This window comes from Trichosurus vulpecula, chromosome 2, assembly GCF_011100635.1.
Source record: "Trichosurus vulpecula isolate mTriVul1 chromosome 2, mTriVul1.pri, whole genome shotgun sequence".
Lineage (NCBI taxonomy): Eukaryota > Metazoa > Chordata > Mammalia > Diprotodontia > Phalangeridae > Trichosurus > Trichosurus vulpecula.
In genome coordinates this window covers 5,000,016-5,015,466 of record NC_050574.1, presented here as the reverse complement: position 1 = coordinate 5,015,466, position 15,451 = coordinate 5,000,016, and positions in this window count along the sequence as shown.

Below are 15,451 nucleotides of genomic sequence, written 5' to 3'. Positions count from 1 at the left end.
CCCTGTGTCTATATTCCCTTCAACTCCCCTAGTGCTGAGAAAGGTCTTATGAATTACACACATCATCTTTCCATGTAGGAATGTAAACGTAACAGTTCAACTTTATTAAGTCCCTTATGAATTCTCTTTCTTGTTTACCTTTTCATGCTTCTCTTGATTCTTACATTTGAAAGTCAGATTTTCTATTCAGCTCTGGTCGTTTCACTAAGAAAGCTTGTAAGTCCTCTATTTTATTGAAACTCCATATTTTGCCTTGGAGCATTATACTCAGTTTTGCTGGGTAGGTGATTCCTGGTTTTAATCCTAGCTCCTTTGACCTCCAGAATATCATATTCCAAGCCCTTTGATCCCTTAATGTAGAAGCTGCTAGATCTTGTGTTACCCATATTGTGTTTCCACACTATTCAAATTATTCCTTTCTGGCTGCTTGCAGTATTTTCTCCTTGACCTGGAAACGCTGGAATTTGGGGACAATATTCGTAGGAGTTATCTTTTTGGGATATTTTTCTACAGGTGATCAGTGGATTCTTTCAATTTCTGTTTTACCCTCTGGTTCTAGAATATCAGGGCAGTTTTCCTTAATAATTTCTTGAAAGATGATGTCTAGGCTCTTTTTCTGATCATGGCTTTCAGGTAGTCCAGTAATTTTTAAATTATCTCTCCTGGATCTATTCTGTAGGTCAGTGGTTTTTCCAATGAGATATTTCACATCATCTTCCATTTTTTCATTCCTTTGGTTCTGTTTTATAATATCTTGGTGTCTCAGAAAGTCTTCCACTTGGCTCCAGTCTAATTTTTAAGGTGGTATTTTCTTCAGTGGATTTTTGGATCTCCTTTTTTCCATTTGTCTAATTCTGCCTTTCAAGGCATTCTTCTCCTCGTTTGCTTTTTGGAGCCCTTTTGCCATTTGGGTTAGTCTATTCTTTAAGGTCTTATTTTCTTCAGTATTTTTGGGGGGTCTCCTTTAGCGAGTCATTGGCTTGTTTTTCATGGTTTTCTTGCATCACCCTCATTTCTCTTCCCAATTTTTCCTCTACTTCTCTTACTTGCTTTTCCAAATCCTTTTTGAGCTCTTCTGTGGCCTGAGCCCAATTTATATTTTTCTTGGAGGCTTTTGATATAGGCTCTTTGACTTTGTCGACTTCTTCTGGCTGTGTGTTTTGATCTTCTTTGTCACCAAAAAAGGAATCTAGAGTTTGAGTTCAGACTCAGAAACTCAGGTTCGTTTTTGCTGTCTGTTCATGTTCCCAGCCAACTATTTGACCCTTGAGCTTTTTGTCAGGGTATGACTTCTTGTGTAGTAGAGAGTACTTTGTCCCAAGCTTTAGGGTCCAAGCACTGCTGTTTTCAGAGCTACTTCTACTCCACCGTCACCCCAAGCTCTGTCCCAGCAGTGCTCCTCCTCCCCCAAGAACCACCAACCAGGACCGCAATACAGATCCAAGCAGGGCACAGCAAGAGAATCTGCCTTTGTGCCCACGAAGTGCTCCTTGCACTTCCACTCTGATCTGCTGCTAGATTCCTCCCACCATGTGAGCCGGGGACTCAGGAAGCAGCTGATGCTGGAGTTCTAGAAGCAGCCTTAGGAGTTTCCTGCTGCTGCTACCACCACACTGCACCACTTCCACCCCCAGAGCTGGTGGCTAGACCACTCTGAACTTGATCCTGCAGTTTCTGCCTAACCTGCTCTTTGGTGTTTGTGGGTTGAGAAGTCTGGTAACTGCCACAGCTCACTGTTTCATGGCCCCAAGGCCTGTTCCGGCTGGCTGATTCTGGGTCTGGTCTGTCCTGGCGCAGCCCACACTGGGCTGCCTTCTGTTCTCAGCACTGTGCAACAGACCCTTCCTGGCAGCAATCCAGGTTCTCCAAGGCTGGAGACCTGTTTCCCTCTGCCATTTTGTGGGTTCTGCAACTCTAGAATTTGTTCAGAGCCATTTTTTACAGGTGTTTGGAGGGATTTGGGGGAGAGTATAAGCAAGGCCCTGCTTTCCAGCCACCATCTTGGCTCTGCCCCACAATCTCTTTTATTTTTAATTCCCTCTGACAAGTTACAGGCATTCAGATGCATAGGAAACCTCAGCCCAAAACGGGTGTATATGGTTAACACAGTTACAAGAAACTTCAAAGCAAACTGGGAAATACATTTGTGCATTAAACATTTTCTCCATTAATTTATTTATGTTTATAGTATGTTTTATTGATTCCTTTTGTTTTTATATCATGGGTCATTTCTCCATAGAGCTTTACCCTACTCCATAGACTTCTCATAACAGTCTGACATCCAACACTGATAGGGACCTGACAAGAATTTTTAACAATAGGAATCATTCTTCAATCAGGCAAGTTGTCAGAATATGTGAATAGGCAGATTTAAGAAAGGAAAACACAAGTTATCCACAACCATATGAAAAAAGAAACATTCAGAATCTCTATGAATCTAAAAGGTCTGAGATGCTCTTCAACTCCATGGATTTGGCAAAAATTGTTAAAAGTGAAAGAATTTGATGTTTCATGGCTATGGTTAAAACAGGCATGCATTTATACTACTTGTGGAGTTATAAATTAAGATTCCTAAAAATTATTTGTAGTAAAACTTCTGAAATACATATTTACTTAGTTGTAAATGATTTCCCCCCTTTCTTTTCAAAGAAACATTGGTAGCTTTTATTTCTTCATTTCCAACATATTTCCTCCCCCTCTCAGATAGCTATCATGGGATTGTCCATTTGCAGATGGAAAGTTGTTCATGGTTGGGCTGTACCACTGTGATAAAAATAATATTACTCTAATTTACACAGTTGATTATTTACCAATGAAGACAGCAAGGAATTACTTTGTAAACCTAGACAAAATAGTAACCTTAATTTGGAGGGGGGAAAGGTCTAGAATCATAGAGGAAATAATGGAGAATAAAATGCAGGAATGAAGGAGACATAGCCCTTCAAGATCTCAAACTATGTGTTAAAATAGTAGTCATCAAAGCTGTAGTACTCATTAAAAATTTAAAAAGCCTACCAGTGGAACAGACCAGATAAGCAGGAATCAGAAACAATTAAAAAAATGAGAATCTATTAGTGGGACCAGTTGAGGTATGACTGCCAAGTCCATAACATGGGTTATATGGATACTTTGACTGTTTTCTCAGTGTGCAGAAAGATATGGTTATTATTTAGGGTTTTCATAATTGCAGATACCTTCCTTTGGTTTTCCTGTTTACTTCATTTATTTGTTCATTATGCATGGTTTTATAATCTGTTCCTCTTACTGCTCCAGAAATCAAAAAGAAAAATACCTTAATTGTAAACATGCACAGTCCAGCAAAACCAGTTCCCGGATTAACCATACCATCAAATGTATATCTCTTTGCTTTCTAAATTCATCTCCTTTCCCAGCAGGAGATGAGTGGTTTGTTACCTTTTCAGTCTTCTCACATCACATCGATCTTTCCTTTATCAATGTAAGTGCATTGATTTTGCTTGTTAGTTATACATGAGTACCCACATTTATACATATCTACAGTAATAATTAAGACCCCTCTCTCTAATATCAGGTCCCTGTGCAGATTTTTTTCTGCTATGTAAATCTCCCCTATCCCACCATCTAGCGAGAATCCCAAGGTAAACCTCTCAGACAGTCTTTTAGCAAAGGGCCCTTGTTCTTTCATTTGATAGCCTAACATCCTAATGACAATTCGTTGGCAGTGGCCAAGCCATTCTGAGTTTGCAAGAATTCCCTTGGACACTTGTGCCCAAACCAGGGACTTATTCACATGCCTGGATAGTTTTCCTTCTTGGTTTATTCCTAATACCCATAAGGCAGCTGAGGTCTTCTGCTGTCTCTGGAATTATGACTTGATAGATGTGTCTACCTGGGTCCAACACACGCATTTTGGATTGGATTGGATGGCCTCTGGTGTCCTTCCAACTCTGGGTTCTGAACAGACTGCTACTGAGCAAGCATACAAATTAATACTGAGGTTAGCTGACACACAGTTCAATCCATAGAGCATTTATTAAGCCCTTAAAGTGTGCTGGCTCTGAGCATGTCAAGACAGAGATGAAATAGTGTGTGCCCCACAGTGCTTACATTTGGGAGGAAACAAGTCAATACCGGATATTCAGAATACAAAGTAATGGTGGGGCATTAGTGGCTGGAGAGGCAGGACAGGCCTCTTGGAGGAGATGGAGCTTGGGCTGAGCCTTTTGGGGAGGTAGGGGTTCTAAGAGGGTAAGGTGAAAAAGAATGCTGTCATCTGGAGTGGGAGGTAGGCACAGAAAAAGGAGACACAACACTGTAGAAGGGAAAGAGCAAGGAGGACAAGGTGGTTGGAGGAATTGAGTGCATGATAGGGAGAAAGGTGTATTCAGCCTAAGATAGAAAGGAATCATTTGCCCCATGGGACCTGGGCAGTAGGGAGCTTCTGAAGCTTCTTGAGAAGGGCAGTGACATGGCCAGACCCTGGCTTTAGGCCTAACTATTTCTTGGTCCAGCCTGGTGTAGTCTTGCACTCAATGCTTCACCTCTTTTCCTGTCTCCACGTGCAACTTTATGAAGCCTTGAAACTTGCGGAAACCATGGATCCCCTGCCCTTGGGAACCTGGAATGGGGGCAGGAGCCTCATCATGCTCTGTCTCTGCCAGGGAGCAGTGAGAAATGAGGTGGTACTGGGAGTCCTCTGTTATGAAAGGATTGAGAGCTTAGAGGGTCTTAGAAATCATTTTAGTTTCTTTCATTTTATAGATGAGGACAGTGCAGCGCAGAGAATGGGTGTCCTGCTCATGGTCATAGCGCTAGCTCAGAGTGTGGTGGAGCTAGACTTTGAACCCAGGCCTTTTGACTCCTTTTGGAAACTTCCTAGGCCCATGAAAGGAGAGAGAGTAGAATAAATGGGGCGGGGGGGGGGGGGAGGGAGGCAGGCAATAGGATGGAGGGAAATGCATTTAGCAATCCTAACTATGAAAACATTTTTGAAGAAAATTTCTCTGAATAAGGCATCATCTCTCAAATATATAGAGAAATGAGTCAAATTTGTAAAAATAAGAGCCATTCTCCAATTGACAAATGATCAAAAAATATGAATAGTCAATTTTCAGATGATGTAATCAAAGCTATCTATAGCCACATGAAAAAATACTCTAAATCACTATTGATTGGAGAAATGCAATTTAAAACAATTCTGAGGTACTGCCTTACACCTATTAGATTGGCTAATAGGACGGAAAAGGAGAATGATAAATGTTGGAGGAGATGTGGGAAAACTGAGACACTGATGCACTGTTGGTGGAGTTTTGAACTGATTCAACCATTATGTAGAGCAATTTGGAACTATGCCCAAATATTTATAGCAGCTCTTTTCTGGTGCCAAAGAATTGGAAATTGAGGGGATGCCCATCAATTGGGAGATGGCTGGACAATTTGTGGTTTCTGATTGTTATGGAATGCCATTGTGATATAAGAAATGATGAGCTAGATGTTCTCAGAAAAACCTATGTAATGGTAATTTAAATTTGAAGATCTTTCCCACCCATTAATTGGCCCATGTGACCCGCTTATGTCACAGGAAGCCTAAGGCACGTGTTGTAGGAGGAACTTGCTGCAGGAGAGGAACTGGAAGGGTGGCGCAGGAAATTCTCAGAGCTGTTAGAGCTGGGGGAGAGAGCAGACATGTCCTAGCTGTGCTGTAAGTGTGTTTGTTAGTGGTATGGCCCCAGCAGGGGGCAGGGAAGTTATGGAATGGAGTCGTTCTCTGCTGTGATAATGTGTATTAATTCCTTTGCTGCTATGATGGATTGGGCTTACTGGTTTTGGGATCTGGTTCTCTGTTGTCTGAATAAATGGTTTACTTCTACCTTCTACATGGAAAGTGTCCTATTTTGCGATACAGAGCTACATAGCCATATTGACAATTGTCGTCTATATTGTGATTATTGTGTTGCTGATACAACCTGGAGAGACTTACATGAACTGATGCAAAGTGAAGTAAGTAGAACTAGGAGAATGTTGTACACAGAACAGCAGTATTATACAGTGAAGAGTTATGAATGACTTCGCTCTTGTCAGCAATACAGTGATCCGAGACAACTCTGAAGGACTTAACATGAAAAAATGCTATCCATCCTCAGAGAAAGAACTGACGGAGTCTGAATATAGATCGAAGCACACTTTTTAAACTTTCTCGGGTTTTTATTTTTGTCTGTGTTTTCTTTTACAACATGACTAATATGGAAATATGTTCTGCATGATTACACATGTGTAACCTATATCAAATAGTTTGCCTTTTCATTGAGGTGGGTGGAGAGGGAGGGAGAGAATTTAGAACTGTTTTCAAAATGAATGTTGAAAATTTTACGTGTAATTGAGAAAAAATTAAAAATAAAGAAAAGAAACTTCCCAGGCCCATCATGTCACATAAAAGCCCCCTCCCCCACCAGTCCTTTCACGGGGCTGTCCTACGCATGCTAGCATGAACGTGCGCACGCACACACACACACACATATACATACACAACCATACTGACACACATGTACCCCTCCCCCCCACACCCTGAGCTTTCATTACTACCCCAAAGGTGACCCTGGGCCTGCAGGTCCCATGGGGGTGTCTAGAGGGAATTAGGAAGAAGTAGCTCTTGGTCAGGTCCTTTGACATAATCCTAAAGTCCCATGAGGCTGGCGCCTCCAGGAAACCCTTTGAGTCTGCTCAATAGTTGCCCACCTTTGGCAGGCTCCTTGTCTTTCCTTGAGGGGGAAGAGCAGAAAGCAATGATGTCCACACAGTGATCCCTGAAGGGCCTTGTAGATGGGTCATATCATAGATGGTGGCAATGGTGGTCGAGTTCAGGCAGTTGAGAGCAGTGAGTAGGGTTTATGACACTGATGAAGTGATGGCCCCCCTCCGACTGTCACCACCAGTGATACTGGCTACAAGGCCTGGGTTCTGGCTGGCTCTGCATCTTGGGAAGCCTTGATAGAGCCTGAGGGCTTCACAGTCCTTGAAGAAGAAGCAGTGGGTCAAAGTGCTGGTTGCTGAGGGTGGGTCATCATCAAGGCATCAGGACCAGGTTCCCAGACTCCGCATTTTCTCAGAGTGCCCTGTCTCTGACTACATTCTTGGTCCGGATCCCACTTTGTACCTTGGGGGTGTTTCCTCAGGGCATTCTCTGAACTTGGCCCCAAGAACTTACTCTTCTTTTTCTTTTTCTTCCTACTTGGATGCTATTGCAATCATCCAGGCATGATGTGATGAGAGCCTGCACCGGGGCGGAGCCAGTATCAGAGGAGTGAATGGGGCTCAGGCACAAGTACTAGTAGCTAAGGTCTGGGCTCCAATTGGAAATGATCAAGGGTAGATGGGTGGGGTTAAGAATAGAAGGGACCTCTGGTCATGGTTGCTTGGAGATGCCAGTGATCTCTTCAAAAAGAAGATAGTCAACAGATAAGAGTTCTCTTGGACCTGTATAGTCAGTGAGGGTGTGAAGGGGCTTAAGCCCCTCTATATCTAAACCCCAACCCCCTTTCCCATCCTGATCCTATCCTCATCTTAGTTCCAGAATCTTATACTCTTCAAATGATAGGATGGCTAGTATCCCCAGGACAATGGGAAAGCACGCCATCACCTCTGTTATCTTACCTGAGGCTCTTTACCAGTGTCTTTTCATTTAGGGATGGGACAAGCACACTCAGGAACTGGTGAACCATTATGTCCAAAGTTCCTCAACCCCTAGCATGTTCAGATGGTTTAGGAGAAGCTCAATGTGTGTTGGAATGTAGGGAGGCAGAATCATGAGGGTCCTGGTTCTAATCCATGTCATTATATGCCCTGTAGGTCTTCACACCCTGTTCTAGTCCTGATCCTTGAACAGATTTTAGATATGGATATTCTGGGGAATTGGCACGGCTCCTATGTCAGCCTTCTGGACGAGAGGTTTCTGAAGCTGTGATCCAGTAGAACATGAACTCCTTGAAGTCATAGGCTGTTTCACTTTCGTCTTTGTATCCCCAGGCCCTTCTATATTTCCCTGTCCACAATGGGAGGTCTGCATCATAAATGCTTGTTGAATTGAATGGTGGGGAGGGCCAACCCTTGGCATTTTCCCCTCTTCCAAAAAGAGTTAATCAGAAGCAAGGAGATACGCCTGAAATTATAGCTGCCATACGTGACCTATGGGAAAGTTGGGTGCTGACTCCTGCAGCCACCTTCTATAACTGATATCTCATGTAGAATGAATGATATTGCTACATCAGGTGGTGAAGCCAGTTATGGCAGTGGGGACTCCGGTTTGGCTTGATGTAGTAATGATCCCTTTGGAACAAGAGTCATGTCCCTGGAGAGTGGTGTGGTATGGTGTGATTGACCTTGCCTTGCTCCCAATACCGGCACAGCTCAACAATCACATTGGATGGTCCATATTGCCTGCTAAGGCCAACACTGCCCTTTCACCCATCTGCTAAAGTATGGAGATTTCCCAGCCCCTACCACAACTTGCTTCACTGGGATTTGGACAAGTTCTCTGCCACTTCAGATAAGTGGCCCTTTAGGCTCAGATTACAAAGGGGAAAACAGAGGCCCAGAAGGGTTGTGATGTGCCCAAGGTCACACAATGATGAGCTGAGATTGGAACCCGAGTCCTCTGATTGCAAATCTTACTTGATGCCAACTCATTGGACTGATGTCATGTTAGTTTTCATTAACAGAAAACATAGCTAAGCTCCTGACTGGTCTAATTACTCAGCTGCAGGAAAGGAGAAGCTGGGAGATGAATCCCAAGAGGCCCGGCCACATCTGTGAAGTTTGGATTGATGTAGTAACCAACATAAATGAGGAACCGCAACGGGCCCTACCAACTACTGAGAAAGAAACCCAGGGTTAGTTCTGCCCTCGATCTCACCATCACACAAAATCATTCAACCTCGATGGTCCAGAACTCAGAAATTCCTCTCATAAGCTCGTGTCTCCCACCTCTCCTTTGGCTTACTATACCTAAACCCATTCATCCTTATTACCTGCAGTTACCCCAGCTCTGACCTTTCCTCCTCTGAAAATTTTGACCCAATAGTTAAGCAGTTCTACCTTACTCTGTTCTCTGTCCTCAAATCTCTCAAGCCCTGGCCTGCTTCTGCCCAGACAAACTGCCATACTGGTTTTCCCTGACTTCACCCATTCTTGTGCTGCCAAACAACCAGAGGAAGGCAGACAGGTGGATTCACTTCCAATTTCATTTCTTTAATTTCCCTTGTGTCCTCGCTGCTGCGTTATCGTCCTTATATGCTTCCCTGACTGAGTCCTTCTTGCAAACTGCACTGCTACTGTTCTGGCTTTTCTCCTCCAGTCGCCTCCCCTATCACCACCCCCTGCCTCATCATGGGCAGCTCTTCTGGACAAAGCCAGCCCTTCCACTAGCATGCTGATCCCATGCCCTCCGACTCTCAGATATTCCCCTCTTTCTAGTCATCAATATCAGTTTATACACTTGCTCCTTCCTGTTCCAACAATCTGTCTAGCAGCTGCTGTGGGGGTGTAAAACCAACAACAGCCAGCTCACAGAATGCTGCAAGCCTACATGTTTTTGATCTGCTTTACTAAGGAAAGCAACGTTAAGGGGTTAACAATCTTACTTTCATCCAGCATACAAATATCATTCACTCAGTTCAGGGGAAAAAGCCAGCGCCCTGAACTTCAGAGCAAATACAAACAAATTACAAACATCGACAGACAGACCTTGTCTGATTCAAATCTCAATTCATAGTTGCCAGAGTTTAACAAAGTCCCAACATCTGGGTTTACAAGCTGGAGGGCTCTTAACTACAGCTGCCCAGAGTGTCCACATCAGCACACCTCCAAGAGTGAGAGCCCTAAGCAAACAGCTCTGTCTTCCCTTCTTATGCACGCTTTAGCCATCATCAGACATCTCTGAGCCACCAGAACTTAAGCTCTTACTATTGGCTCTGGAGTTAGCACCTCCCCTTAGGACCCACATGTCCTAAAATCATCACAAAAATGAGACTTAAACCCACGTGGTCTAAAAGCCTCTGATGTCACAAACATGTCACTCAAACCCATGTAAACTAGGCTTTCCCTTGAGGCAAGGAGGTCGTCAAGGACTCCTAATTTAATCAAGGAAACAAAGGCCAAACTCTTGAAGGGCACTTGGTTGAATAAATGCTAAGAGCCCATCTTGATTCCCAATACACTTCCTTGGGCTTAAATTCCATTTCCTGTTGGGGATATGTCTGACAACAGCATCCTGTTAACTCAGACTCTATGTTGGGATGAAATGAGGCACTTGTAGGTCAGGGAACAGTTAACAAAAGTTGTGCTTAGCCCTGACATAACTAGGATATATAGTAGCACTTAGCTCAGATAGAAATTCCCTCCTCCCCCCTCCTCCCCCCTCCTCCATGTGGAAACACATCTGATCACTGAGACAAGATGTGTTGACTTGCATGGTCTTTGGGCATCTACCAAGTTTGAAGGGTACTAACCCCATGTTTGTAGGACCTTTTATGCCTCCAGGTGACCAGAAAGCCACCTCAACATAGCCAGAGGCCACCAGGAAGTTTCATCAAGAGGGACATAGCTTGCTACCCTCCCTGGCTCCCAGTCAATCAAGTCCTGGTTTTGTAACCTTCTCCTTGCCCATGTGATGGGGGAGGGAGGTAGAGGAAGGAGCCCTGGGAGATACTGGTCCTATCACACCTTAGACACTTACTGGCAGTTTCCCTCCAGGCAGAATACTTGATTCCTTTCAAGATCAATTTTCTCAGCTTTGAAATGGGGATGATAACTTACTTATCTCACAAGGTTATTTTGAAGGTTAAATGAGATAATATATGAATTTTGGAGACCTATGTCCACCAGTGGATGAGAGTTCTTCAATGCTTGTGCAGTTGAGCCCCTGAAGATCTACGACTGTAAAATTAGCCTTTATTCATTCTGATGGAGCAGGAGAAGTGTCATCAGAGGAGTGAAACCAGACAGTAGAGCTGGCATATAGGGATGCAGCTCCAAGACAGCATCAGAGGGGGCAAGTGCGGAGTGGGTGGAGGGGGGTGGTGGAGAAAAGATGAAAAGTACTTGCTCAAGCCTGGGACCTTCAGCACTGAACGGCCACTCATAGCCACCATCACCACCACTAGGAGTCAACCGACCTTGAGCAAAAGCTGAGATACCTGAAAAAGGCTGTAGCCATGCTCTGCTGAAGTGATGCAGGACAGCGACAGAATGGCTGGGGCCAACCACGGCCCTGAGAACAGAACTGGGGAGTCACTGATTTCCAGTCCTTGTCTTAACTCACACTCATTCTTTCTCACAGGAGAGAAATGACTTGTCTCCTGATCCCTATTTCTTAACCATTTCTTTTGCTTTGCTGTCTCCTAGTTTATCTGAGATAAAGAGCTTAACCAATGAATTCCTGCACTGCGTAGGTGTGTCTTTACTCTTTGCTGTCGGTGGGAGAAGTCATAGATGATAAAGTACCCTGCAGAAAGACATTTCTTATGACTGCTGGGACCCTTCTTGGAATAATGGGGGCTTAGACATATGCAGAAGAGATTTCCTCGATTCAGACTTTAGTAACTTCCCCAAAACAGAGAAAGTGCATCCACATCAGTCCTAGACAAAATGAGGAAAGTGATTTTTGTTGGGAGAATGAGTCTTTCTGAGGTGGTCATCTCAGACATTTACCCCTCCTCTGGTTTCTTCCCAGAAGGTATGAAAGGAAAGCCCACCCCCTGAGGGGTGGAGCCAAAAGTAACTAGAAGAAAAGTTATGTCCAAGGCAGAGGTCAGAGGGAGAAGTCAGGACAATTGGTAGCATCTTCATGAAGGTGGGGGCCAAAGAAGTCATTAGTCCTCTTCTCACTGGCCCAAGAAAACCACCCGCACCTCTGCTAGATGAAGCTTTTTGTAAATTGTAAAGTGCTATAGAAACATCCCTATATCCCACCACCCTTTAAAGAATATTTTTACAATGAACTTGACAGTCATCAACAAACATGAGCATTTTCATATATATAGGACAAAAAAAGTATTGAATGTGAAATGTTAAACCTACCATTTACAACTTTAAAAAATATATACATCAAATTTAACACGGTCCATTAGACTAGGAGCTCCTTGACAGCAGTGACTTTTTTTTTGACTTTTTTTTGTCTCCAGTGCTTAGCCCAGTGCGTAGCACACAGTAGGTACTTAATAAATGTGTGTTGACTTGACGTCGTGGTAACAACAGTGCCATTCTTGTCTGCATCCCCTTATGAACTTCTGTTTCCTCTCTTCTCTGTGTTATTTAAATATTTCATTCAGGGGGCAGCTAGGTGGGGCAGTGAATGGAGCACCGGCCCTGGAGTCAGAAGGCCCTGAGTTCAAATTCGGCCTCAGACACTTGACACTTACTAGTTGTGTGACCTTGGGCAAGTCACTTAACCTTAATTGCCTTGTCTTCCCCCTTCCAAAATAAATGTCATTCATGTGCTCCTTTTTTCTTTTTTGCTTCATTATCATGGCCCCTCTCCAACATTTCACTCCCCCAAATAAAAGTCCTTCATTGCAACAAATAAGTACAGTCAAACAAATATATTTATTCTGTATTGGTTGTATCTGAAAATGTGTGAAATTCCTGGGCAGTTTCAATTTGACACTTCTTTTAGGAGATAACTGGTACATTCTTACTGGTTTTCACTTTGACCTCTGATTTTGATGGATATGGGCAGTTTTCAGATGTGATTTATTGAAATATGGCATCCAGGTTTTCTGTTTGGTTATAGTTGGTAGTCAGTGATTCCTAAGTTATCTCTCCTCGACCTGTTTTCCAGGTTAATTGTTTTTGATAGTAGGTATCCAGCATTTCTATTTTTCCTAATCTTTTGTCTTTGTTCTAATATTCCTTGTCTGATGGCGAATTCTCATGAGTTCTGAATACTCCATTCTGTTTTTCATGATATCTGTTAACTTTCATAGAGTTTTTCACCTTCTGTTGTAAGTTAGGCATGCTTCACTTTCTTTCCTCCAGTGCTTTCGTTTCCCCTCTCATTTAATTTGTTCTTTATTGCCCACAGCATTTTTATTTACTCCGATCTCCCACCTCTGTTTCTGGATTGGGCCTTTGACCTTGATTCAAACTCCACTTCCCTTTGCATTACTTGATAGGAAAGTCAGTCCCTGCTTGGACTTATCCCTTCTGTACTCTAGATACTGCTGTCTCTTCTGCTCTGGAGGAGGTGGCTAGGACTAATCCTTCACTCCCCCTATTACCTCAGGAACCCCTGGCTTCTAGCTCAGTCTCCTAGTCACTCAATTCAGGTTTGAGTTTTAACCCTTACTCTATCTCCTATTTCTTGTACTATCCCCAACTGAGAGTTGGCACCACTTTTGCTCTGACCTTGACTTACTTCATCTGGATCTGGTTGAGTGTTTTGGTAATGGTCCTCCAGTAAAACCAAAGGTTCTCTACTGCCCCTTCACTGCTTGGGCTCTGTATTGGCTCTGGCTCTTGCTGAGGCTCTGGGGCAGGCTACCTATGCTCTGTGGTTTCCACTTCCTATAACTTTTCTCCACTCAGAGCAATCCATAGGCTGAGCTGGGGCTCAGAGCTAAGTCTTTATTCTTCAGTCTAGCCACAAACAGCACTTCCTAGTCAGGAGGCCACACCAGAGAGTATGGGCCTCCATTGAGAGACAGAATGTCCTGACTCTTCCATGAAAATACAAAGCAGGGCAAGGCCTACTTAGCCAAGCATGTGCAAACAGCCTCAAGAATAGAGTCAGGAGCAGAGCCAAGATGGTGGAGTACAGGCCAAGGCCCAGCTGAATTCTCTCAACTTTTCCCTGCAAACAATTTTAAAATAATGCCTCACATCAAATCCTGGAGACAACAAGAGGTTAGATGGAGCCATTTTACCAGCCTAAGACAACTTAGGAAGTTTGCGGGAGAGATCTGTAGCAGCAGGGTTGGCCTGAGCCATGGAGTGTGGCAGCAGCAGCAACTTCAGGAGTTCTCAGCCCAGAGACAGTAAGGGGCTTGGATAATGGGTCTGAAAGAGATTACAGGGGCTCTTTGCTGGCGCTGGGTGCAGCTGGCACTGCCCATAAGCAGTTGTGTTCCAGGATGGAGAGAAGTGCTTACGATGAGACACAAGGGAGCAAGGGCCGTGGCCGCAGTTTCAGGGCCGAAAGGAATATGAATGCTTATGGCTGCGGGGAGGCAGAGGCGCTTCCTGGGTGAAAACCAGAGCACATATCAGGAGGGCAGTGACCGTACCTCTCCCAGGGTAACACCACTTTTGGAAGCACCAAAAACTTTCAGACCCCAGAACGAGCCTTGAAAAGAGCGGCACAAAAAATGCCTGAAGCTTGGCACAGTGTTTCCCCACCACAAGGTGAGCAGAACCCAACTTCATTATTGTGTGTTTGGTTGGGTTTTTTTTTGATGATTAAAATTTTCTTTTTTAAAGTTAATTTTAGACTTAAATACTAAAACAAACATTAGAACATAAATATTTAAACTTTAAAAAAGAAAAAGAAACATATTATAAACATTAAATATTGAAACTTAAATATAAAGGAAAAAAGCATTGCTATGTGCACAGCAGAATGTGAGAGAAGATTCAAAATATACAGCAATAAATTTACATTTCAAGAAAGCCGATATAATAAATACTATGCATCGTGTTCAGAGCTGTCCAGCTTTACTTTCTTGTAGGTTTTATTTTGTTCTCTGCTGTTCACTTTTGACTTGGTTCTTTTTTCTCCCTACCTTCCCTCCAAAAAGGCTACAATTAAGCATGGATACATACCTACATACATACATAATACACACACATATATTATATATACATACACACATATGTATGTACGCATATGTACATATATAGACACATACATACAAAGATACATACATACACTAACATATACTTAGATATCTATAATCATACTCACATATAGACACATACATTCATATGTAACTATGTAAGACCATACTATATTTAATTATCCGGTTTCTCCAAGGGTGGACAGCCTCTTCCTTCATAAGTGTCATTTCCTATACCACAGCAATATTCCAACCTTGTACTGTCTAATTGTTTCAAATAGTCCAAAACAATATTGATGAATATGGCTGATACATGGTGTAGCATCCCTATTTTTCTCTTTTGATTAATTCTATGTTAGCCTCAACTTTGTCCAAGATCATGATTACCAGCCCTGCTCCTTTTTCCTGAACAAATTCTACTCCTGATCTTTGTTTGTGCATATCTGTTATTTCCTCTCCCTCCTGACTCCTCTACTTTACTTCTGCCCATTTCTTTGCCCTATTTCTTAACCTACCCCTCCTCCAAAAATCCCTCCCTTATCCTCCCATTCCCATTAATCTAAACACCCTTCTATACCCCACTTTAACCTATTTCCTCACCCTCCCCTCTAAAGATCCTTCCCTTATCCTCTCCCTTCTCCCCATAC